The sequence below is a fragment of the Microtus pennsylvanicus genome, chromosome 2 (genome assembly GCF_037038515.1).
Source record: "Microtus pennsylvanicus isolate mMicPen1 chromosome 2, mMicPen1.hap1, whole genome shotgun sequence".
Classification (NCBI taxonomy): domain Eukaryota; kingdom Metazoa; phylum Chordata; class Mammalia; order Rodentia; family Cricetidae; genus Microtus; species Microtus pennsylvanicus.
Window position 1 is genome coordinate 15,292,928 of NC_134580.1, and position 23,636 is coordinate 15,316,563.

Genomic DNA, 23,636 nt, shown 5'->3' on the forward strand with positions numbered 1-23,636 from the left:
TCAGCTCTGTCTATACCTGTGGTTATCAGAAGCCTGGCGGTGTCTGTGAGAAGATGCACTTACTTCCCTTGAGAAGTAGCCAACTTGAGGTCATGATTGGCATCAGTGTTAGGAGAGACACGAGGACAGAGAATCTGGAGAAATAGCTATGGGAAGCTGGAGGCAGAGAGTAAGATGGCGTAGTAACTAGACTTGGAGCTCCAGGCTGCTGGAGAGAAGCCTGGGCAAATTTCTTCCCCATCTCTAGTTCACTTTCTCCACCTCCTGCCTTGGAAGTTCTGAGAGGAGGGAGGTTGGGTTTTGGTCCTCTGGGCCTTTTCTTGGCCACTGTTACACCCAGAATGGCTGTGCTTGGCCTCAAGACACCATGTTCACACAATTATCACCCAGCTTGGCATGGGGGCTCCTTCAATCATAGTGACCCAGAAAGGATGTCAACTCATGAGGATGTATGTGCTTTACACACAAATACCTGGCATGTCACAGAGGGACTTAGCCTGAGTGTCTGAAGATCTGATGTCTTCAAGCGTTCTTGGGATCAGTCACCTGGACACAGGGAACAATCTGATTCTCGGTGTTCTGCGGAGAACCCCTCAAAGACCTTGCTGGCCTAGGGACAATGTTTTCTCTCCCTGTCACCACCTTCTAAGCTCCTAGGAACAGACTCCACCTGGATCTCTGATATCTCCCTTACACCCTCTTGTCAGTACCAGAAGACTGCATGTGTCTGTCATAGATCCTATATCTATCTGTGACCCTGGGACCCTTCCTGCTTGGAGCACCCTTACCCAAGTCTGGGGAGTAGCACCTCTGGGTCTAAGCTATGTATGCCAAAGAGAGGTAGTGACTTACACTGTGTGTCTCAGAAAAAGAGGGTTGCTGGTTATAAGGTCTTGGGGTTGGCTGGCTTGTGTGTGAAACATAGCTTGTGACAGGTTGCTAACCGGCTCTAGGAATGAGTTAGCCCTGGAGACCCATCCCTCCCCAGACAGCAAGGCTCTTCACTATATCAAGTCATCATAAAGGATGGAAAATCAAAGGCCTATATAGCAAACAGTGCGAGTTCCCCAGTCCCATAAGCAATGGGGCCCTCACTGTGTGGTGTAAGAGAAATGGCCTTCACTAAGGAGTTATGCTGATCTAGGGTGTTAGTTCATGGGAGGACCACAGTGATGTTGGGCTCTGGGACTGTTGCCACAACACCCGGCTAAGGAAGGTCAAGGTGAGACCAACCTGTGTATCCCTGTGGCTCTTGGCCAGACAGGTTCTTGGATGAACCAGAAACGAGTATCCAGGCAGACACAGGGAGGCTCCAATGGGGGATCATGAGAAGATGCCATGTAAGCTCATTGGTGCCAAGAACCGGTTTATACAAGTGCCACTGTGCTGTATACAGGGTCGTTTTCTACTAAGTCAGACTAAGTTCCTGCCTTCATGACCAGCTGTGAAAGACAAGAATACTGACACAGTGTATCTTGTCTGCAAAGGCAGACACCATAGGGAATGGACGGGTATCTCCCCCTGTTGGTCCTGATGAGGCCCCGGTGAGGCCCAGTGTAACTTCCTGAGCCTAACTCAAGTTTGGTGACCTGTCTTTGGCCATGACTTCTGCATATGATGACTCATCACAGCCTGGCCTAAACCCGCCTCTGCCCAGCCACTGCTAACGTGGCAGGATATTATTGGCCCTTATTCCTTACTCCACCTCAACCCATCCCAAGACTCCTATCCCCATCTCAGCCCTATATCAGTTCCTGCCTGATGCAATAAAAATGAGATTCTGCTTCGATGAGACTCCCGGACTCTGTGTGGTTCTCTCCGGTGGCTAGGAGGGAGGTCTGGGTTGTCAACGTTCATCATCCAGCTCAGCCCCAGGGAGAGTTGGGATGGACCAGCTCTGCCTCTGCCCTATCTGCCCGAGATCCAGGCACCCCTCCTCCCAACAAGCAGGGTTTTTTTAGGCTCTGAATGAGCCTACTGGAGCTTACAAGCCATAAGACACATTTGCGTTCTTCAGATCAGTTCACTCTAGGCTGCCTCCCTGACTCCCTCACAAAGACCCTTTTCCCCTAGCTCGTGGCTTAGACCTTTTCTTGGCTCTGTTCTGACTCAACCTAGAACTCCCCCTTCTGCCCTCCTGCAGGCTATGTTCTGCCTGTCATCAGAGGAGTAGAGAGGAACAATTCTCCCTTAGATGACACAGATCCCTTTAAGTCATCTTACAGTTTCCTTGTGGACATTTATTTCCAATCCTACTAGGAAGAGGGCTGCGTTTTCCAGAAAGAGTGACTTGGGATGGGAATACCCTCCAGGGTCCATTGGTCCACTGTGGGTGGGTTGTACAGAGATGCCTCTGTACCCCGGGAAACAGACCCTAGTGCGTCTTCTCTCCAGCACTCTGGACCAAGGCATTCCTCAGACGAACAGGACATCTATTTCAGGATCATCATGTAGACATCTCTCAGAAATTACTTTGATGTGTCTATCTCAAGATGAGCCTCGAGCTTGGGCAAGAAACCTTGTTTTCTGGAAGGGAGCCTGAGCCGGGAATTGACGGCAGCTTCATCCCGTGGTTTATTCTTCCTGCCTCGCTTATGAAATCAATGTATCTCCTTATGATAATATGTAATCAAAATTCAATGAATAAAGTAGTGAACTCTCCCAATAAAAGGCAGCGTCTGCATCAGCAGAACCCGCAAGCAGACGCTGGCATCGGCTCCGCGCTCCCTGGGGACTGTTAAGCGGTGCCGGATGTGCTGCCAAACGCTCGCAGAGCCGAGAGCTGGTGTTTCCGCCGGGCCCAGACTAGTCCATCCTGATGGCTCGCTGGCTGGTTTCATTTTGATGGCTTCAGCTTTTGCTGGGTAACCCCATAAAGAAGTCTCTTAAAATGCATCTTTGAAATTCTGGCGCTGTCGTCTCCAATAAAAGCCGTAGAAGGGAAATTTCAATAAGATAACTCAAGAACATTTAATTTTCTGCTCCTCTGGATTCGCTATCTTATTACAGCCATTCAGTTAGCTAATAAATGTCCAATCCTGTCCAATCTTCATAGCGAGGAGAGAGGCTGGGATTTAAATAATTGGATGGAATGTCTAGGGGGCAGCTTTTAGCTGAGGCTGCCAACAGAATTGGTGGGTGCGCTGTCCGAACTGATTCTGGAAGCTGCCTCATCTCATCCTGGCCATGTCAGGGTCCTCCTTGCCCCTGGTCACCTCTTCTGCTCTCACTATAAGCCCCAGAGGTGTGTGCAGAAGGGCTAGGGACAGCAAGAGAGGGAATTAGGGTCCTGATTTCATTTCTTTTAGAAGCTGGGACATGTTCCGGCTATGAGTTGAGCAGTCTTCAATGGCCGGCCTTCCCAGACAGGCCTCACAGCTCACGGTGACACAAACACCATGTCTCACTAGGTCCCATGGCTAGGGAGTCTGGCTGAGCTGTGGCTGCCTGTCTGGTCAGCGCAAAGGAGACTCAGATAACCCTCAAAACAGCAGATCGCTGGGATCTCAGTGTGACAACGTGTGCTTTCCCCGGGAGTCTGCGACTCCAGCTGTGTGTCTGCTGGCCTTTGGAGCCATGGTGGGGTCTGGGTTTGACCATATCATCTCATTAAGAATGACCTTGCTCAGGAGCCTCTCTGAAGGGCCTCGGTTGGGGCTGCCTAGAACTGAGCCACCAGCCTTGGTCAGTCAGAGGCTTCTTGATGTCTCCCTGCCCCCCCCTGCAATCCAAACCCACCAGAAAGCCATAATTGATTGACCTCAGTTGGTGCTAGCCTCTCGTCAAGAATCTAGAGACAGAAGGATGATGTGGTCACCTAATCTTGCCCCTCCCCCTAACTTTGCCCGAGGTCTTCAAAAAGCTCCTGAGGTTGCCTGTGTCTCTGCACTGCTCAGCAATGGTAGATTAGTAGCCATGGGGAAGGAGGGGCAAGGTTCTTTTGCTGGTGGAGGGCCTGCTAGATGGAAGAACATGGGTTGTGGATCACTGTCCTTCACACAGGATGTGGCCTGGACCATCTCGCTATTAGAACAACCAAAGTGACCTGACTGAGACCTTTATAAGACATTCCCTTGTGGGAGATGGGAAGACTTAAGTACCCGCCCCCCAATCCCACTTCCTGAGGATATATGAGCTGTTGTCAGTTGTTGGGTTGGGGAATTTTTCTTTAGGGGTATAGATGCCTATAAGAGGTCCATACTCCTGTAGTTAATCCTAATAAAACTCACTGTTCACCAGTCTAGACTTAAATAGGATCATTTCTTTGGTTGTTTGCTCCATCCCTTTCTGGGGTTGATGGGAATTGACTTTCTGGGGAAAGCCACACACAGAATTCTTGTGGCATGCTGAGACTAGCCAGAGAGGGATGTTATTAACCAGATCCTGGTCCTGGAGACGTGATAGGAGTTCACTGGTGTTGCCATGGAGGGAGCGTGCCCTGGAGAATGGGCCAGTGGGGACCCATGTGTGCCCAGGGCAGGGCAGTACTCGGTAATGGCTGGGAGAAGAGTCTGGAAATAGCCAGAGTTCAGAACACAAAGACCTAGGGCCAGGCGAAGGGAAGACAGGGGAGCTGGGTCTAGGCTAGCGAACAGCTGTGAATAAGAGATTGTGTGCATTTTTATCTTCAGGCCTCGTGGTACTGGACACAGTGACCCCCCAAGCCTTGGCTCTCTCAGGAGTCTCACTGGGAGGGATGGCTTTGGCCTTCAGGCTGAGGGTGTCCCTTAGACTTGTATAAAATTTTGGACCCCAAAGATGTCCACATCTTAATACCAGAACCTGTGACTCTGATGTCAAACAGTGCAGGCGAATTTTCAGCCCTCATGATGAATCAAAGGGCCTGGGGGTGTGGGTATGCCCTGGAGATGGAGTGGGCCAGTGAGGAAAGGAATGCAGAGGAACGGCAGGCTTCACAGGGCAACAGAAGCTGAGAGAAGCCTGTAGACTTAGACCATGGGCTTGTATGTCGAGGAGGGCTGTGAACCTGAGAAGGCCAGGAGCCAGCTCAGAGTCTTGAGAAGGCAACGGACCCCAGAGGGAGCCAGCACTGTCTACACATCTACACCTCTGCTGTAGCCCGGGAATATTGACTGTGGAGTTGAGATCTGCAGGCATGGAAAGGAACAATGTGTATCTTTCAGCACTTAGTGTGTGGCTCTGTGACAATGATGCTTATGATGGCGGGAATTCATATCCTGGTCCTTTTGAAGAGGAAGATGGGGAACCAACTGGAGCAGAGTGGGGTTGTTCTTGCCACTTGGAATTCTAAGTCTTATGGTTGTCCTTGCCACTTGGAATCTTAAGTCTTACACGTTCCTTCTAGGAGGGCAGTCAGAGCTGAGGCATGAGACTCCAAGGAGGAATGAGTGTCAGTGGCATGGGCTTGTAGGGTTCCTCACAGCTGGGAGATATGCTCTGGATGGTGGCAGGATGATCACTTTGGAGTGACCAGGTAGGAGAGGTGACAGAGAAGCACTGGGAACCAGTGCTGCAGCAGAGTCACGGTTCCCTTCATACAGTGTAAGAGTGCTAGGGCTCAGTGTACCCAGCACTGGCCATAGACTCAGGGCCACTGGCCAGGGTAGACACCAGCCTGGTGTGTGTGTGCATGCGCGTGCACGAGCGTGCATGTGCAGCAGCTGTTTTGGGTGTGATTGGCCTCTCTGCTGCTCTCACTGCATTGAGGACTTTTGGTACTTTATGTTATGCATGGGGAAACTGAGGCTCAGAGTGGTGACCTAGCCTTGGCTATTGTGACTCATGTCTCTGGGGCTATAGCTCACATCTGGGTAAGCTTGTCCAGTCTTCATGGTCAACCTACATCATTTCCAGGAACCAGATGTGTCCCAGGAATCCCTGCAAGGGATAGGATGCAAAACTGAATGTTGTATGTTCTTCTTCTTCTTTTTTTTTTTCTTGGTCAGGCTTTTCAATAACCAACCACATAATCAGCTGACGCATTAAACAAAAATCAATGCATTTCTTCTCTGCGACAATGCTTAATGCTCTGTCACAGCTCCTGCTATCTGTTTGGGCCAGGAGAGAGATGGCTTTATTTCCCTCATAACTCTTGGTAGCACAATCCCATTGTTTACTTTGTGACACAGCGGGCTGTCATTAATCACCTGGGGAGAGAGAGAGAGAGAGATGGGAGCCCAGCTACCGGCTGGCTCCCTGGCTTGCCTGAGAGCAGGCTAGGATGTGGATTTGATGGGCGATGCTTCTGGGCTGAGGGACCTCTTCCTTCGTGCAGAGTTTGAGGACAGGGGTAGGGTAGGAACTTCTGTACCTGTTGCCTTTTCACTCGTGGCTCTATAGATCTTTATCCTCTGCACCCCAGAGCAGAATCCCCCAAAGTTCCAAAGGGTAACTCCCAGCTTTCCTACCCCAAATTCCAGCTTTGCTGGGTTTGTCCTGGGGAAGCCGATACCATTAATTTGCAATCGCCTCAAGTGTGGTGGAGACATTACTGCTAATTGGCAATAAGAAATGCTAAATGGAGCAAAGTTTCATATTAATGAGCCGTTTATCAATACTAAGCGGACTGGCGGCCTCCTTCGATCTCTTGATTGACGCTGGCTGATTTACATCCACTGCCACTCTGCCAGAGGATCCAGCTGCTTGCTCTTTCTTCCCAGCTGCCCTCAGATGGCCTCCACATCCCTCCTCCCCTGTTTATCTTCAAAATCTCTGGCTTCATCGTTTTCACTAATGGAGCGAGTTGGCCCTTTCAGCTCAACTCCTGTTTGGTACCGAGAATTTCCCACATAGATAAGAGAGATCAGGAGAATCACTCAAGGTCAAAAAACCCCAGCAAGGTGGGCTCCAGGCCTCTTCCACATCCAGCCTGTCTGAAGAGTCAAAGCACTCGGGGTACCAGATGGAGGTGTGTGTCCCTGCACTGGCTCTTGGTTAGGCTCTTCCTGGCTGGGTTCCAGCAGGGGCCATCCTCAGCCATTACTGTGACCCTGGACATGTCAGGGGATGTACCATGGCCTTAATAACTTATCACAAACTGGGTGGCTTTCGGTAGCTGAAATTTATTTGCTGTCAGCCCCTGAGGATTCAGGCTTTTCATCACGGTGTCTCAGGGCCTTGTTCGCTCTGCAAGCGCTAAAGACTCCTCCCCAGGCCTTCCCCAGTCAGGAGAGGCTGTAGACTCAAGATACATCTCTGCTGGTCTTCACCTGGCTTCCACGCTCTATCTGGGCTCCTCCTGGCTGCTTGCTTGGTGTTGGATTTCAGACCTCCTGGATGCTCCTGGGTGACCTCGTGTTACGGTCTTCTGACTCAATCAGAGTGGCCAACACCCCTTTTCCAAATAATATCATGTCCATTGGGGCACGAGCATAGCTTTTGAGGGTTTCTATCCAACCCACTGTAGGAGGGAGACTGGCAAATACTTTGTCCTCAGTTACTGGAAAGGTAGGTCAGACCTCAAGAGCAACACCCTGTTGCTACCTCATCTATGGAACTTGCTAGAAGGCTCATCCGATCTACTCAATAATGGTATCTTTCACCAACTTTCAAGGATTTCCACGACCGCTGCTAGTGGATGGAGTCTTTACCCAGCTCCCTTTACCCAGGGAGGTTGGGAGGGAGAGAATAGATCAGTAGTTATGCTGGATCTTAGGTCCCTGATAGCCAGGGCTGGGGAGGCCACGCACAGCTTAACAGCCTAGTGCATGCAGGCTCCTCGATGTTGAAGAAGCTTGCCGCGCTCCCTCTCCCCCTCCTAGTTTTAACAGAGGAAGGACAGATGCCAGGGATGGCTCAGAAAGTGTTTAGCTGCTTGGCAATGTGTTTGGGTCTTAGCAAAGCTGCCAGAAGGGGATTTAGCAGCAGAAGGGGCCGCACACCCGGCCCAGCCACTTGTCGCCTGTGCATTGAACTGCGATGATTTTGTAATTTGGATGTAATTCCCACATCCATCAAATGAGAATCCTGTGCCCTCCTTCCTCCTGCCCCAGCTGGTTGTGAGGCAGGAAACTCACAGAGAAGCACTAGGCCAGGCACCCGATTGGGAGCCCCGTGTGTGCACAACAGATGTTCAGTAGGTGTTAGCCGTCTTTTCCTTGGGCAGAAGAAGGGTGCTGGTACCACAGGTGCTATAAGACCTGGAAGGATCCATGCACCAAAGACAAAGGCCTGGCGGACTGAAGACTGACATGGATTCCATTGAGAAGGTCCTTGTTTCTCTGTGAATCTGGTCTGGCCTTGGCCACTCTGCCCATTGGGGTAGGGTGGGTAAGATAGACCCAGGCTGTAATTGACTGGCAGTCAAAAACTGTCTTTCTGGAGTTTTGCAAGGTCAGACTAAGCAGAGATCAGCATGCTGGAAAGAACCCTTGCTTGCTAGCTGGGGAGAGGAACTGAGGATCCAGCCAGTAGCTGAGACACAGGGTAGGACTCCCCAGACCTAAGGCACAAGGCCACTGTGAACTATGCTTCCCTCCTTCCAGTCCAATCCCAACTGAGGCCCAAGACCTACAGGGCAAAGGTGGCCTCTCCTCAGTCCCCATGTCACAGAATTAAGAGGGAAAAAAATGGCTTTGCATGGTATCACTGTTTGAAAAAAAAGGTATGTCATCTAGCAGTCTGTATCCAGATCAGAAGTTGCGCAAGGGCAAAGAAAGCTGCACCCCACTTTCTGTTCTTGTCCGAGTTGCCAGCAATGGCTTATCATCAGTATATAAGACTTAACACTGGAAGCTACATATGGCCAACAACAAATAGTCACAGCAGCATGACTTGAATTGGCACATGTGGGGTTCCTCACGTGCCAGGCTGCGAGGGCAGAGGGGACAGGCAACTGGGAGCACAGGAGGTGCCCCATAACCTTGTACGTGAGGTTACACTCTGCCTCCTTACATATAGAGAGAGCAGAAACAGTGACACCCAACCCTTCTCAAGCTCATAGGGCTACTTCAGACCTTCAGCTCTCCCCCTTGATGTGACCTTATCCCCTGATGGTCAGCTCCCATGAAGGTTGCTTCCTGGCACCATCTCCTCACCCCTCATTGGTGCCTCCACATTCAGCTCCTCTTTTGGGTGCTTCCTGAGTGGGTCTAAGGGTTCAAATGCAGGAACGACATGTGTGTAGTTTGGTGAGTGCGTGTGTGCTGCACATATGCAATGTGTGCATGCCTGGGGTGTGTGTGCATATTTGCATGGTGGCATGTTTATACACTTGGGAAGTTTGTGAGTGGCCTGTATTTGTGCTATGGGACAATGAGAAGAAGGCTGGGCTTTAGTCACATTGGTGTAAGGGATAGCATGCAGTGGTACAGGAAGGACAGGGGTTTGGGGACCTGGGCAGCAGTGCAGAGGGTAGCCTGGCCAGGTCCTAGTCTCTGCCCTAAGGGGTCAGTGAGTATGTGGACAGTCAGGTCCTGTAAGAAGGCTTCATAGGCTCCCCTGATGAATGGGATGCCATGTGGATGACAGCAAGGGTCAGAGGAAGCCACACAGCCCCATGTGCCCACTGTGTCCCCAGGGTGCTGCCATCTCCTGATATCAGGTACTGTTTGGGGTTTCTTATCTGGAGCTTGCAAATTCACCAGCTCAGCTGAGTGTATTTTGTGTGCGTGGGCTGTAATTAACATCACTCTCCATCATCGTGAGGCTATTAAGGAAATACTCCCCAGCCCAGCGGAGGTGGCTGTACGAAGACTCTTTCTCATCGCACACAGGGTTTCCACGCTTAGCGGAGGTAGAGTAGAGGGGGTGGTGTGTTTCTTTCTCTTATCACACAGAATAATGATCATTTCAGGGTGTTTCCCCAGTGTTGGCTTGGAAAGCAATAGCATTGAGGGAGGAAAGCGGATAGCAGGTGTGGGAAGGATGGGTGCCCACCTGAAACAGTTTCAACAAGGGCACTGGGGAATGAGGGGCATCCTGTGAAACTTCACATCAATGGGAGTCAGAGACTACAAACAACACAGGGATGTTATCTGGGGCTGGGACATGGGGGCGGGACTTCCTTAAGGATGGGAGGAGAATCCTGCCCACTATCTCCACCCCTGGCTCCTAGCCAGAGCCAAGCACCACCTCCTGCTTTCCTGCTCAAGCCCTCTGGATCTTTTCATTCTATTAGGCCTGAGAGGAGATGAGAGTACCTATCTATTTACGGTTGGCTTGAAGTGGAGCCAGGTGCCTGGTGTTGGTGCTGAGCACCACAGAATGGAAATTAACCTACCAAACCCCAGAGTTCTCCCTTCAAGGCTCAGCATACTTTGCTAGACAGCATCCCAGATGCCCATCCCATGGGGCCTGCCTCCCTAGTCTGCTCCCTCCCTGGTTCCCCCCTCCTTGACCCTTGACCCCAGGTCTCAGGGATAAAAAGGCTACCTGGGGAATGGTGGCTCTCTGCAGAGTATCTCTCTGCACCATGTTCTAGGTGCCTGAAACTTCCCTTCCTGCTCAGTGTTAGGTGAAGGAAGGCACTCCTAGGCATCCCTGCCTCACTTTCTGGAATCTGAGAACATCGACAACTTCACAAGGTGAACTCGGTAGATGTGAGGCAGTTAAGGACTCCGTCATAAGGACAGTGGCTGCATTATCAAGCCCAATGGAGCTGCAAGGGTCCTCCTTACAGGTGTGAGGTTGCCTGAAAGAAGGAAGCAGAGGTCAGTCATGTGATTTCTACCTGTGGTAATGAATGAGGCTAACAACTCAGTCTCTGCCTTGTCTCTGATGTTGGTAGGTGCTGGGCACATTTATGAGAGGCCTTGGCACGCCCATGTTGAATGAATGCCCACTGTGGTCTGAAAGTGCCCTTGTATTAGTGAGGATTCTTTGGAGGAATAAACCCTTCAGAATCAGTGTATAGTACAAAAATAGAGTCAAAGCAGCTTCTTTCCTTAGGTAGATAGCTTCCTCAGGTCAACAGAATGGGACGAACCTGCCTCACAGAGATGGTCTTAGCGTGCACAGGAAATTTCCAGGCTCATTCCATCCTTCAGTCTATCTTACATAGACTGTGGGGGCTGGGGGATTCAGCTATCACCAAGATGCTGGTAAGCCTACTGGTTCCATCTGTGAGACCCAAGGTGCCCTCCTCTTAGGCCACATACTCATCCCAGGGGACAACACTCAGGGTGCCAGGCTCCGAGTCAGGCTGTGGGGACAGAGAGGTGAGAAATGGTTGCCTTCCCTCTGGAGTAGTGAAAGAAACTGGCAGCAAGTCCCACGAAGTCTCTTCCAGTCTCTGGGCTCTTCAGGGATGGAGGGAGACACTTCTCTTCTCTCCCAATAAGGCTGTGCAGCAAAACTTCCTGCTTAGGGAGATTTGAGGCTTTAAGAGGTGTGCCTTAGTTGGAGTTTCTACTGCTGTGATAAGACACCATGACAAAATACAGAGAGGTGTGCCTCTTTAACAGTCTTCATAGTTCAGGATTAACAGGTTTCAGATGAATCTTAAAAAATCCAGAGTTCCCAATTCCCTATGTCTTCTAAAATGCACATCCTTTTAACCTAAAGCAATAGCCTTTTGCTATGACACCAAGATGTAAATCTGTTCCAGTTCTCCTACAGATACCTAACTTTTTCCTGGAAAAGTTCTGCTGCTGTATCAAAAATCAGGTCTGGTAAAAAACTAACAGTCTCCAGAGCGTATTTAACCCCACCTGTTTTCAAGCATATTTTATAGGTCACTCTTACTGTCTGGGCCAAGACCAACTTACAAAGCGCTCTCCAGACAATGCCAACACCTGCACCAGCTCCTGGGACTTCACCATTGGTACTAACTCTCCTGGATCAAGGACACCTACCACTTCCACAGGCTAGTTAGGCTGATGCCCAGAGAATAAACACGTATGTGGTCTCTGGGTTTTGCGTGGTCTCCCTTTCTATTTCTTCCCCTCACTATGCTTTCCTGGGGCCACGTGGGAGTACTGCATTAAACAAGGGCATCTTTTATTTGATCTGATTTGGTCTGATTGGAATTATTTGCATTGGTGGAGAAGCTCATCTTAAAAAATATTTCTAACAGGGAGGAAGTTGGAGTCACCTTATGACTTTTAAGTCCATCGTTGGGGGAGACCAGGACAGGAACATGGAGACAGGAACTGATGTAGAGGCCATGGATGGGTGCTGTGTACAGGAGCTGATACAGAGGCTGTGGAGGGGTGCTGCTTACTGGCTTGCTCTTCATGGCTTGCTCAGCCTTTCTTACAGTACTCAGGACCACCAGCCCAGGGGTGGCCCCACCCACAGAGAGCTCAACCCTCCCACATAAATCATCAATTAAGAAAATGCATCACAGGCTTGCCTGTGGGTCAATCAGATGGGACATTTTCTCAGCCGAGGTTCTGTCTTCCCAAATGATGCTGGTTCATGTCAAGTTCACAGACAGACAATCAGACAGACAGACATGCAGCTAGCAGGAAGTGGAATGCTGCCTTGGAGGTTTGTGTCAGGATGGGAGATCTGACATCGGAAACCTGTCTAGAGACTCCAGGACCCAGAAACTGCAGAACATGAGTACATAAAGAGTTCCCATCTGTTATGGAAGTTGCTATGCTCCTGTCCTGTCCCCAGTGTGGACTCTGTAGTGACAGGGGTATAGCAGGTGGGGAATGGAGGCCTGTTTTCAAGTTGGAATTCAAGTGTCCAGGCTTTGTCTCCCAGCTATGGATCACAGCCCCGATCATACCATAACCCTCCATAGCTTTCTGCCCTTCAGTGGGGGTCTCATCTTTCCTTCCTGCTTGTCAACAAATTGAACACTGTCCCACAAACAGCCCTGTGAGCTACTCTTAACGCCTACCACATTCACTGCTGTAGAGATGGAGCAACAGCCTTGTCTACTTGAATGCTACACAATGAAGGTGTTTTGCAAGGTGCTCATATCCTGGTTCAGCCTCTCTGAGCAGAATTCCTGAAAGGTTCTTGGTAGCCCCCCAAGTTCTCTCTGCAGCCTGGCCTGTGGTAGAGTCCTACTGGTCAAGTGATCCTAACTGGGAACCCCTCCAGATCTCCCGTCAGCCCTCACTTCCACTTCCTGTGCAACTGCCCAGTAGCCCATTAACTACCCACCGGACTGGTGCTTCTCACGTTTGGGTTCCCCAAGATGCCTGGAGCTGTGCCACCAGTCAGCTGGTACAAGGGTGAGAGACACCAGTCTCTCTTGCTAACACGAAGCCATGACTACAAGCCGGTTCTCAGGTGCCATCTGGCATGGCAGTGCCTACCAAGGGCTATTTTGAGTCATGACATCATGTGCTTGCCTGGACTCCCTCAGTCTTCAGTTCCATGTGACAGAGGGGTTGTGAGTCACTGTGTGTGGGAGGACCCCGCTGGGCCAAATCTCCTCTGGTTCTGGTTCATTTTTCCCTTTGGCATAATCGGTCACGCGCCTTCTTTCCAGGCCAGTGCCAAGGAGTGCCTTGCAGAATGGATAATCAATTTCAATAATAAGTTAAATGGGTTTGCTTTTGTTCCCAGAAAGACCCTGCCGGGAGAGGGATTTTTTAAAAAGACTCCTGGGTTGAGTTTTACTTCTGAACTTGGGCCTCCAGCTGCTTCTGAGCTAATTGAGTATAGAACATGAATAAACATGGATGGGATGTAGTTCTTTACACCCACATAGACCGCAGGGCTACAAACTCTCCGGCTACCTCTAGGGAGTTTCCCAGTAGGCGCTTGAGCAAACACTTCTATAGCCTATGTTGGCAGGACCACGATGGGTCACAGCAGCAGCGTGGGTCTCCACTCTGTTCAGGTGTCATTTCTGAGCCAGTTGTTTCTCCTGGAAACACATGGGTGCCAAGATACACACACACACACACACACACACACACACACACACACACACACACACACCTCTGAGCATCTAATAGCTGTTCTGTGTCACTGCAACGGAACACCCCAAGAAGTTTTTGTTTTGGCCCTCAGTTTCAGAAAGTGCAGTCTGTCACAGGAAGGGATGGCTGTGGGAGTGTGTGGCAGAGACTCCTCATGTGGTGGCAGATCAGGAAACAGAAAAAGAAACACGTTCAAAATCTCACCCACAGTGACTTCTGCCAATCAGGCCCTGCCTTCTGAAGGCTCTGGAGCCTTCAAAACGTCATACAAGCTGGGTCTAGATGCTCAGACATTAGCCTTAGGAAGACATTTCAGATTAAACTGTAATATCGTTTAACTGCGCATTGAAAAACCCAGTCTGGAAACCTGTTGCATTCTGGGACAGACCCGGGACTGTGCTGTCATTGTGAGGTGACAGATTTTATGTCTCCGAGTGGTGTCGTCTTTGCTCTTGGCTCTTTAGGCTCATAACAGAACGTGCTATATAGAGTTCAGTGAGTGAGTGTTTGATTATTGAATGAATGGCTGGATGGATAATGAGCAAACAGTACTAAGCTTCTTTGTATCATTTGGCTCTTCATTGTGAGGATGGCACATCACTCGTCATGATTCGTAAGCATGCTGGTGGTCTGTCTCGCCGGCTCCATGCATGTAATGGAAAGACTATCAATCGGGTGTCAGTCAAGGAGCCTTTCACATGGGGCTTCAGTTCTCGGTGACATGACAGGAGCCCCTCATAAGTGATCCTCTCTTTGATAAGTCCTCAAAGCACCTGTAAACATCTTTGCAGTGTGGTATCTGAGAGCTCCTGGTGCTGTAACCAGGGGACATTTCTTGACTTGAAAACTAGATCAAGCCCTTGTTTTGCATTTAGGGCCATTTTGTAGTGAAGCTCTGTGGTGTGACGCCGTGCACACACGTAGCCAACAAGCTGCTAGGTCTGTGAGGGCTGCATAGGGAATGGAAGGGAGGCAGATTTGTACTCTGTGTCTGATCACCCAGTGCGTACAAAGGCAGGACAAGCCAACCACATGGCTTGAAGTTTCTTCTCTCCGCTTTTCCTGTAGTACCAGGAGAATAGGGTACTCTATTGTGCACAGTGTGGCTCCCCCACAGATCTCATTTCAAATCGATGGCTTGGGGTAGCCCGACCATTTCTTGTTGAATATGGAAGACTTTACCATTTAGAAAGACAACTAGCAAACTCCCTTACCAGCTTACTAACTAACCAACATACATACCTACCGACTAACCAGCCCATACAAGCAATTTGCCAATCCATGCATCAGCTACCCAAGCTACTCACCAATTTACCAACTAACTAACCCACCCACTAGCTTACTAGCCAAATGACCATAAACTAACTCATCCAACCAAGTAACCAACCCCCCTCCCAACTGATTATTAACTCACCCACTTACAAAGTAACTCTTACCAACTAGCTCACCCAGAGGCTTATCAGGTAACAAATCTACCCACAAATTAACCAACTTGCCCATTCACCACCAACTATCTGACTATTGACTTACTACTAACTAACTAACTAACAAAACTAACCTCCTACAACTGACTAACATATCCATCCACTAAACTGCTAATTAACACACCTACCAACTAACCAACCCACCGGGGGAGGTCGGGCCCACCCAGGGCAACCTTCCCCTATCTTAGCACCCAGCCAGCTGACTAGTGCAGAGTTTCGCATCAGACTTCAGACTCCTTGTTGTGGCAGCTAATTTGATGATGAAAGTGCCAGACTGACTCAATGACGCCCTGCTCACACTGGGAAGGGAGTCTGCAGTGTGTGTCACTGTAGCATTGGAGGCCTCCAGGTCAGCTCACAGCTCCGCCATCTTGTTTGGAGCGCATGTCTCCCACAGTGCTGTATCGAGCATGCCAGAGCAAGGCTTCAAAAGTGTGTTCCGCGTGTCACAGACCCATGGGTTTTAGCTAAACCCTTCCATCCAAACAGTTTCTTGGACAAAAGCAACATTGAGAGATCTTGTGATGATGAATGTGGAGTTTGAAGCCACAGACAACACTGGCGGAGCTGGGAAAGACATATTCTTTTTTTTTTTTTGAGGAAAATATCTTTTAATTCTTATTCGTGTTCTTATTTCGTAAAGAAGACTCAAGAGACTAAGAGGCATAGAGGTGAATGGCAGACTTCACAGGATCCGAGTTCAAATCTTTACACAGCAGAACCATCATAAAGGAGGCCTATTCTTATGTTAAATGTGCCCACTTTGTCTGGCTCAGTGGGAAGGGGTTAGGAGCTGTCCAGCGTCCTCAGCTGGCCCATACACTAGGTTCATGGTACCAGATGAAGGAGTCAGTGTTGGATGTTGCTGGTGCCCTAAGGCTTTAGCAGTGACCTAGGAACAGCGTCATTCTGGCTTCTTAAACTTCTCCCTCCCTCCCCATCAGGAAGCACACGTGTGTCTGGGGCAGAGTGTGGTCACCTGAAGACCACCTCCCGGGGACAATAGAGGGACCCGAGTGTTTTCACCCTTTGGAAGGTTTAGCTGCAGCCTTCCTCTCTCTTTATTTGGGACTCCTAAAGGACATCAGTCAGTCACCCACTCCCCTAACAACCAGCAGTCTTTGGGCTATGCTGCTTGAAGCTGTGAGCATAGGAACAGGGTGAGTCTGTAAGTTCAGCCTCTCTCTGATGGTGCTCTGAGTGGCCTGGGGGTACCCTGAAGTCTCCCTCAGCTTGTCCAGGGTGCAGGGAAGGACTTTTGTAGGGCAACTTCACGTTTCCCTCAGCTGACTGTGGAACTCTCTCGGTGAGGCCGTTGGCTTCTCACTGAACATTCCTCCACACTTGGGAACCCATCCTTTCAAAACTGTCGTCTGTTCGTTCAGTCATACCCATCGGATGCCCATCCCATATCACACTCTGGCTCCTCCATGCTGAACGTAGTGTGGGGATGGTACAGGTATGGTTGGAGCCCTGGCAGAGCTTGGGAAAGCCACAGGTATTGCTAATAAGAGGTGCGGCTGTAGTGTGCCCGTTGGTGGTCAGTAGCCCCATCTTGTCTGCATGCACAACCCCTTTCCTGTCCTTGTCACCCCTCTAGCCATTCTCCCATGATGTCAGCCAATGCTCTCCCCTTTCTACTGCCCCCACTATCACCCAGACACATTTCATAGCCGGCCTGTCTTCTTGGACCATCTAAGTTGCTGATATGCCTCTCTTGTCTTGCGCTTGCAAGAATTGTCCTTCCCAGACTGCAATAGGAATCTTCAATAGTGTATGACCACACCTGCTTATAAGAGCTCTCTATCCTTCCACGTGTCCTTTAGGATGCTGGAGACCTGGGTACCACGGGGTAGTTCTGCCTGCTCTCCTCTCTGGCTGCTCCTTCCAGTATGATTCTGTTGCATACTAAGCTTTCCAGCTCCTCTCATGGCTGCTTCCTCCTGCCCGTCTCACCAGCTGTCAAGTTCCTTTCAGCCCAGCCCTGGCCTGCCCTCACTCCATCTGAAGTGTCTCTTGAAAAATCCCCCTCGGAGATAATAATCAGTCTTCCCTATTGTTCTTCTATGCCTCCGCCCTTGTTGTCCCCGCGGCATCACTTAGGTGCAGTAGCTTGTTTACAGTGAAGTGCATCCTGTGAAGAGCCTGATTCTACAGTCACTGAGGAGCTGAAATTACCCCTAAAGCCCTCCGAGCTCTGCAAGAGCCATGCACGAGGCTTGGTGCCAGGAGGTATGCACATGAGCGTGTACATTTGTGCACGTGTGCGCATGTGTGTAGATACCAGTATGCGACTGTGTGTTTCTTTGAACTCATCTCTGCCGAGGGCCCCAAACTGTGCATGTACGGGAGGGCTCTGGCTCATCTGAGCACTGCCATTGATGTCCTTGTCAGTTCAGGCCAAATCTTATGCATTCAATTTCCACAAGATCCTTTTGGGGTCCCTAGAAGCTGGGGCAGACACAGCATCTCTCTCCGGTTTCTTGCTCAGTGCAGAGTCTCTTACACCCTTTTCTGACTTGAGTGGCCCCAGGTGGATGTACTTTGCCTAACTCTCTGGTTTTAGCTCAGTGTGACCATCATAGCTCAGGACCATGGTGTAGCCCATACCCAGCTCAGAGGCCCCTCTGCGATCTAGGCCTTGAGCTCTGACTTTGCTTCAGATGGGTGTCATCTCTTGCCTTCTTTCAGACTAGAATATGCTTGCAGCTGCAGATAACACTCGCATCTGTATGTTAGGTCAGCATTTCCTGGTATGTGTAGCAAAGGGGGTGGGGCTCACATGCCTCTGCCTGTGTATGTATTCTTCTCAGGCAGCTTGAAGCTCTGCAAGAGCAGAAAGTGCTTAGGTCCTAGTCGTCATTGTTCCTTTGTGCCCTAAACAGTGCCTGCCACTCAGGAAACCCCTGTTTCTACTGCTGATAGATGAGAATTTCCAAATAAAGTTGTTGGGGGTGGGTGGGATACCCACGGAGGACACTGACGGCTTTGTTGCCTTCTGAACTCGCTTACTCTTCCCTTCCCACCGCATGAGCTTCCATAGGGCTGTCTGCGCAGGGAGAGAGAAGGCACACACCTTTGTAGTAATAGCCTTGTTTGTGGGAACATTTAAGGAGCCACTCTGGAATGTTTCTTCCTGCCGTTTTCAGGGTGGCCAGAGCAATGTTGGGTCCCTGTTGTAGAAACCCAGGGTGCTGTTTGATGAGCACAGTGATGAGGTGAATAGGAAGGGATAAGATGCCTAGGATAGAGGTTTTCCTGAACAGGGGGTCATCAAGCTGGGTGGGTCAGCCTCTGCAAGCTCCCTGGAAGGACATGGGGCAGGGAGAGAGACAGGGCATTGCATATAGGGTCTAGGTGTGTGGGTTGGTCCAGGTGCTACTGGTCAGAGGCTACAAATGCGTGTACTTCCAGCTGCAGCCCCCCATGTCCTCTGAGTCCTCCCTGGTCCTGTAAACAAGCGACTCTCCTTCCACGCACAGCTGTGCTCAAAGCACTCTGCACACCAGGAAGGAGTCACTTCCTCATCTGTGCTCTGGAGGCTCCTATCCCAGGAGGACACGGAAGACCTCTGGATGTCTCTGGGACTGTCCAGGTTGGCTCTCACTCTGGGCACCCCTGGGTCTTTAGGATCTGCCACATGGAGGTATCCATGAACTCGAGTGTGTGCACCCAGGAGGGTCTTCTATTGCGCACAGATGTGTGTCACATGTAACTGTCTGTGCCCTTGAAGACACTGGGTCCTTGCTTTTTAGTCTTGTCGTTGCTGACATGTTTTCAACTAGCTTTTCCTTCTTCCTCCTCTTTCCTACTTAAGGAACCGATACTTTATTTTGCTCAAATTCATATTTGAAGCACTAAGCCCAGTCGGTCTGCTGCCTTCCCCCACCCCCTGTTCCTCAGGGTTCTTGGGACAGGGATAAGATCCCTTGGGTTAAGGAGGGAGACCCACAGCCTTCTTCCAGCTCTTTCCCAGGGTGCATCACTCTCTCGCAGGCAGGGGAGGAAGTCAGGGGAGCGTGAGGTAATCGAGCTTGCACACAATTTATTAACTCTGACTTGTAAATTAAAACACCAGTGGTACAAATTAGGGCTGAATGGAGAGCAAATGAGACACTGTCTCCCCTCTCCTGGCCTGGAGTGGAGCATCTCCAAGTCACAGTGGAAACTTTCCCAGGGCTGTGCGCGTGGTTCAGGACTCGCTAGCATCCTGGCTCTGGGTCTCGTGAGAGGAGACCCTCAGATCAACAGGGCTGCCTGCCTGGAAAGGCTGTGGCATCTGGCATCTGTGCCTTACTCCCAGACTACATTCTATCCCAGAGAGGGTGGACTAAAGGGAGACCCTTGGTCCAAGAATCAGCTCAGAGCCAGGCTGGCGGACAGCTTCCTGCATGCGTTCGCGCTACCTGTGAAGTCATGTTCTGGACATCTGGAACCTCTGTCCAACTGCATTTGTGTCTGGAGTTTCTCGAAGTCTGAGTCGTTGCTGGCTCCACCATGGGGTGGCAAGGCAGGAGGCCAGGACTCTATTAGCAGGCAGGCTCGCTGGAGCAGAGACGTGTCTTTATCAAGCTCCCCTGGGGTCCCCTTGCCTGCTGCCCTTGATGAGTTTAAATCACACCAATCAATTCTGGCCACACAGGCCCCAGAGGGAGGCCAGGACGGAGCAGCAATCACTCCTTGACCTTGACCGCAGCTGCCAGGGCTCTTTTAACCCAGGACAGAGGGCTTGACTGTGCACCAGGGGACTGCTCATCTTGGCTAGATTTCCTTCACAATAAACTGTGGGTTTATAGGAGCGGGCAACATCACCCCTGTTGTACCCCAGTTTCTTCAATCACCCTCATTCCCTTCCTTGCTCTTGGTGCCCACACACTTGGGCTCTGGTCATCATGTGACCTTAGCCTTCCACAGGTGGAAGGACTCAGGCCTCAGGACGTGGGGTGTAAGCTTGAGGTCAGGCCTCTGTATGCAGACAGCATTGAGCCCTGCTGTGTGCTGCTGACGGCTCATAAGTGGGCTCAGGGATGTTCCTGTCTGGTGGGGAGGTGGGAGGACCTGTGATAAAATATGGTCTCTAGCTGCAGAGTGACAGGAGCCCGAGGAGAACATAGAGGAGATAGTGTGGGCTGAAGGGGCGGGCAGGCAAGGTGAAGGAGAGGGTTCTGGGTAGCATAGTAACTAACTTCCTGCTTTCTCACGCACCTGCAGGGACATCCAGGGCTCTCTGCTCTTCAGGCTACCTTCCTGTCTCTGCCCACACAGTCCTTGTGACTCTGCCCTTCTCTAACTACAGCCAGGGACAAAGCCATGTCTGGCATCTTCAGGCCGCCTCTACTGCCTCTCAATCATTCTGCATGATGCTCAACAGATATTTCCTTTTGCCTCCGCCCACTATTCAGATGGCGCAACTGGGTCTCTGGGGTGTCTTAAACATGGTCTCAACCTCCCAGGTAGCTTCCTGGTGGAGCAGAGTTGGAAACACCATGCACTCCGGTGTTTGCTACATCAAGGACTCAGTGGACTATTTGTTCCATAAGTGGAGTGGTACTGTGGTGTTCGACCTGTAGTAGATGGACCACAGGGACCCACCACCATCATCACAAGGGGTTCTGAACGGGGTGACTATCACGTTTCTCTGTAAAGCAGAGCCTTTAGTCAGGGTGGAGCTGGAACTGACTGGTGCTGAAACTGGCTGACGCTGTCTTGAGCTGGTGCTGCCTGGAGTTGGAATTTGCTGGAGTTGGTGCTGGCTGGAGCTGATGTTGACTGGAGCTGGTGCTGGTGCTGGTGCTAGTTGAAGCTGGCTGGAACTGGAGTTGGCTAGAGCTGGAGTTGGCTGAAGCTAGGAGCCGGCTGGTGCTGGAACTAGCTGGTGCTGGAGTTGGCTGGAGCTAGGGCTAGCTGGTATAGGAGATCACTGACTGGATGCTAGGGTTGGCCTGGGCCATTCCAGGAGAGGCTGGTGAAACTGCCAATGCCCAGTCAATAGCTGGAAACAGGCCATGGGGGAGCCCTGCTGTTTTCCTCCAAACATGCTCTGTGATCATCCGTAGCCTCTCTATTGACAACCTCTGTGTACTGATGTGGTGTCTGAAAAGCTTGTATCTTGTAGCTGTATCCCCTGCCCGTGTTGGCCCTGGCCATGGCCATACCATCTGCCTTGGAGGGAGAGCATGCGGGAGCAATCTTGTCACTGGTGATGGTGGATGAGCGCGAGGCTCTCCAGCAAGGTCTTGCCCAGTGGCTCAGTACTTGGGGATGTGATATCATGCAGGGTAGAGGTCATGACACTGACCATACCTCCCATTTCCAGGCACAGCGGTCTGTTTGGTGGCTTACACGGCCTGGGGTTGAATCCATTCTTCTGCTCTGAGCCCTGGTTCAATCAGAGCTTGCCCAGAGGACCCAGCCTTCTAGCAGACTCCTCCCACCTCCTCCTCAGGTATCTTGGCTAAGCCATGTGATTTTCATATAGAAGCTGTCTTTCCCTGAACCATTTGGTATGTGACCTGCATCTACTTTGCCTCTTTACGATGTCCCCAGCTTCGAGGCCTGGCCCCAGCACCGAAAGGCCTCTCAGTATGCTGATGGAATCCAGAGTGACTGTGTGGCTGTTGTGACCGGTAGGAGGCACGGCATACCGTGTCTATGTTATGTCCATCATCACGCGTGGTCAGCTCTCCCACTGTGCGATGTCACTGTCATCTTGTATGTGTGTGGTGGTCACCTCTGTCCCTATGACATCACTTAGCATTGTCTTGAGTGCCCTACAACCACAATGACATGTGTGCTGTTACATGCCCCACTGAGCATCACTACTACTGCTGGGACTTACTGTCCCTTCCATAGCACTGGCGTGTCGTGTCATACCCAATGTTTTCCCAGGGATAGCTGTGGCTCAGGTCACTCTGCGCCTGGCATTTTTCCATCATGTCTAGTTTATATTCTCACCCTGAGGTTGAGCAAAAAAAAATATTGAATCAATTGTTTTTAATTATGTCCATCTTGTATCGTTTAGGTTACAGGCACCGTTCAATATTGCTTTACAGTCCAACAGCCGTGGGAACATTGCTCAATATCCCGATATGGAATACCAGAGTTTTCTTTCTGTTTAACTCATAAACTAGTCTAAAAAGTGCCATATTTTTCCGCTTCGATTGCTGTCCTCTCCCTTTACAGCTCTGCACATTGCTCTGGCTACAGAGCAAGGCTTTGAAAAATGCTAATGATGTTTAGTTTACTACCCCAAGGGCTGTCTGAACAACAACAGCCAGTGGGAGGGGCCGCAGAGCCCTGGGTATGTGGGCATGAGGGGAAGAGAGCCTCCTCTGGCCTCTCGGGAGCCCTTTTGAGGTCACTGCTGCTGGTTTCCTGCAGGGAAAGAGTCGGCAAATGGGGCTGAAGGCCCCACAGCCGAGAAGTCCAACCCTCTCCTAGATAAGGCAGGGATCAGCATTTAACAATGGGACAAGCAGAGACACAGGCCAATTTAGAGTCTTCCTGGCTGTCTGAGCCCATTTCTCTGAGTTTGGGTCTCACTATTTCTGAGATGAATCAAACTGGCTGAACTTGTAGGTCCTTTGGCGGGTGAGAGGAAGTGACCTTTGGCCAGCTTCTCAGTTCATGTGGATCTGCTTGGAACCTCTGAAGATGTGATCAGATAATTAGAGTCACCAGGTGGTGTGAACATCCTGAGGTGCCACCTCCAGGCATAGCATGGTTGCTCCATTTGCAGAGGCGCATGAATGACCCTGCACACAGTTCGTGCAGAAGGAGAGGCAGTTGCTGAGGGAGACAGAAAAGAGGCTCAGAACCTCACAGTCCTCCTTGAGAGGATGACCTGTCTGTTCTCCCAGTCTCTTCTCCTTCACTCTTGGACCAGACTGTGTCTACTCTCTGTGCCCCTGTGACTGGCTCTTAGCCCCATGGACACATGTCCCACCCCCAGGCACCTGACAAAGTAGCCTGGACTGGAGAGGTACGGGGTCTCCAGATACAGAAGACATGGTCTTGGAAGTGCTCTCTGCCGATAGCCTTGACAACCCCCAGAGCCTGGCCGACCAGACCCTCATTTCAGGGAAGAAAAATGCCTGGCTGTGTATAAAAAGGCCCAGCAGACCCCCACTGCGAGAACCAGGCTGTTCAAAGAAAAAAGATGCTTCCTGAGGGCTCCGGGCGTGCTGACGAGCTAAAAACCCAGCACTGCAGATATATGCTTTTCAATAAGTACTGATATTGGGCACAGGACAGAGAAAATAATCCATTTCACCCTGCAGGAGCGGCCAGCAGGAGAGCAGCCCTTCTCTTATTTATTTATTTCCTTTGGAAAGGAGGCTGTGTG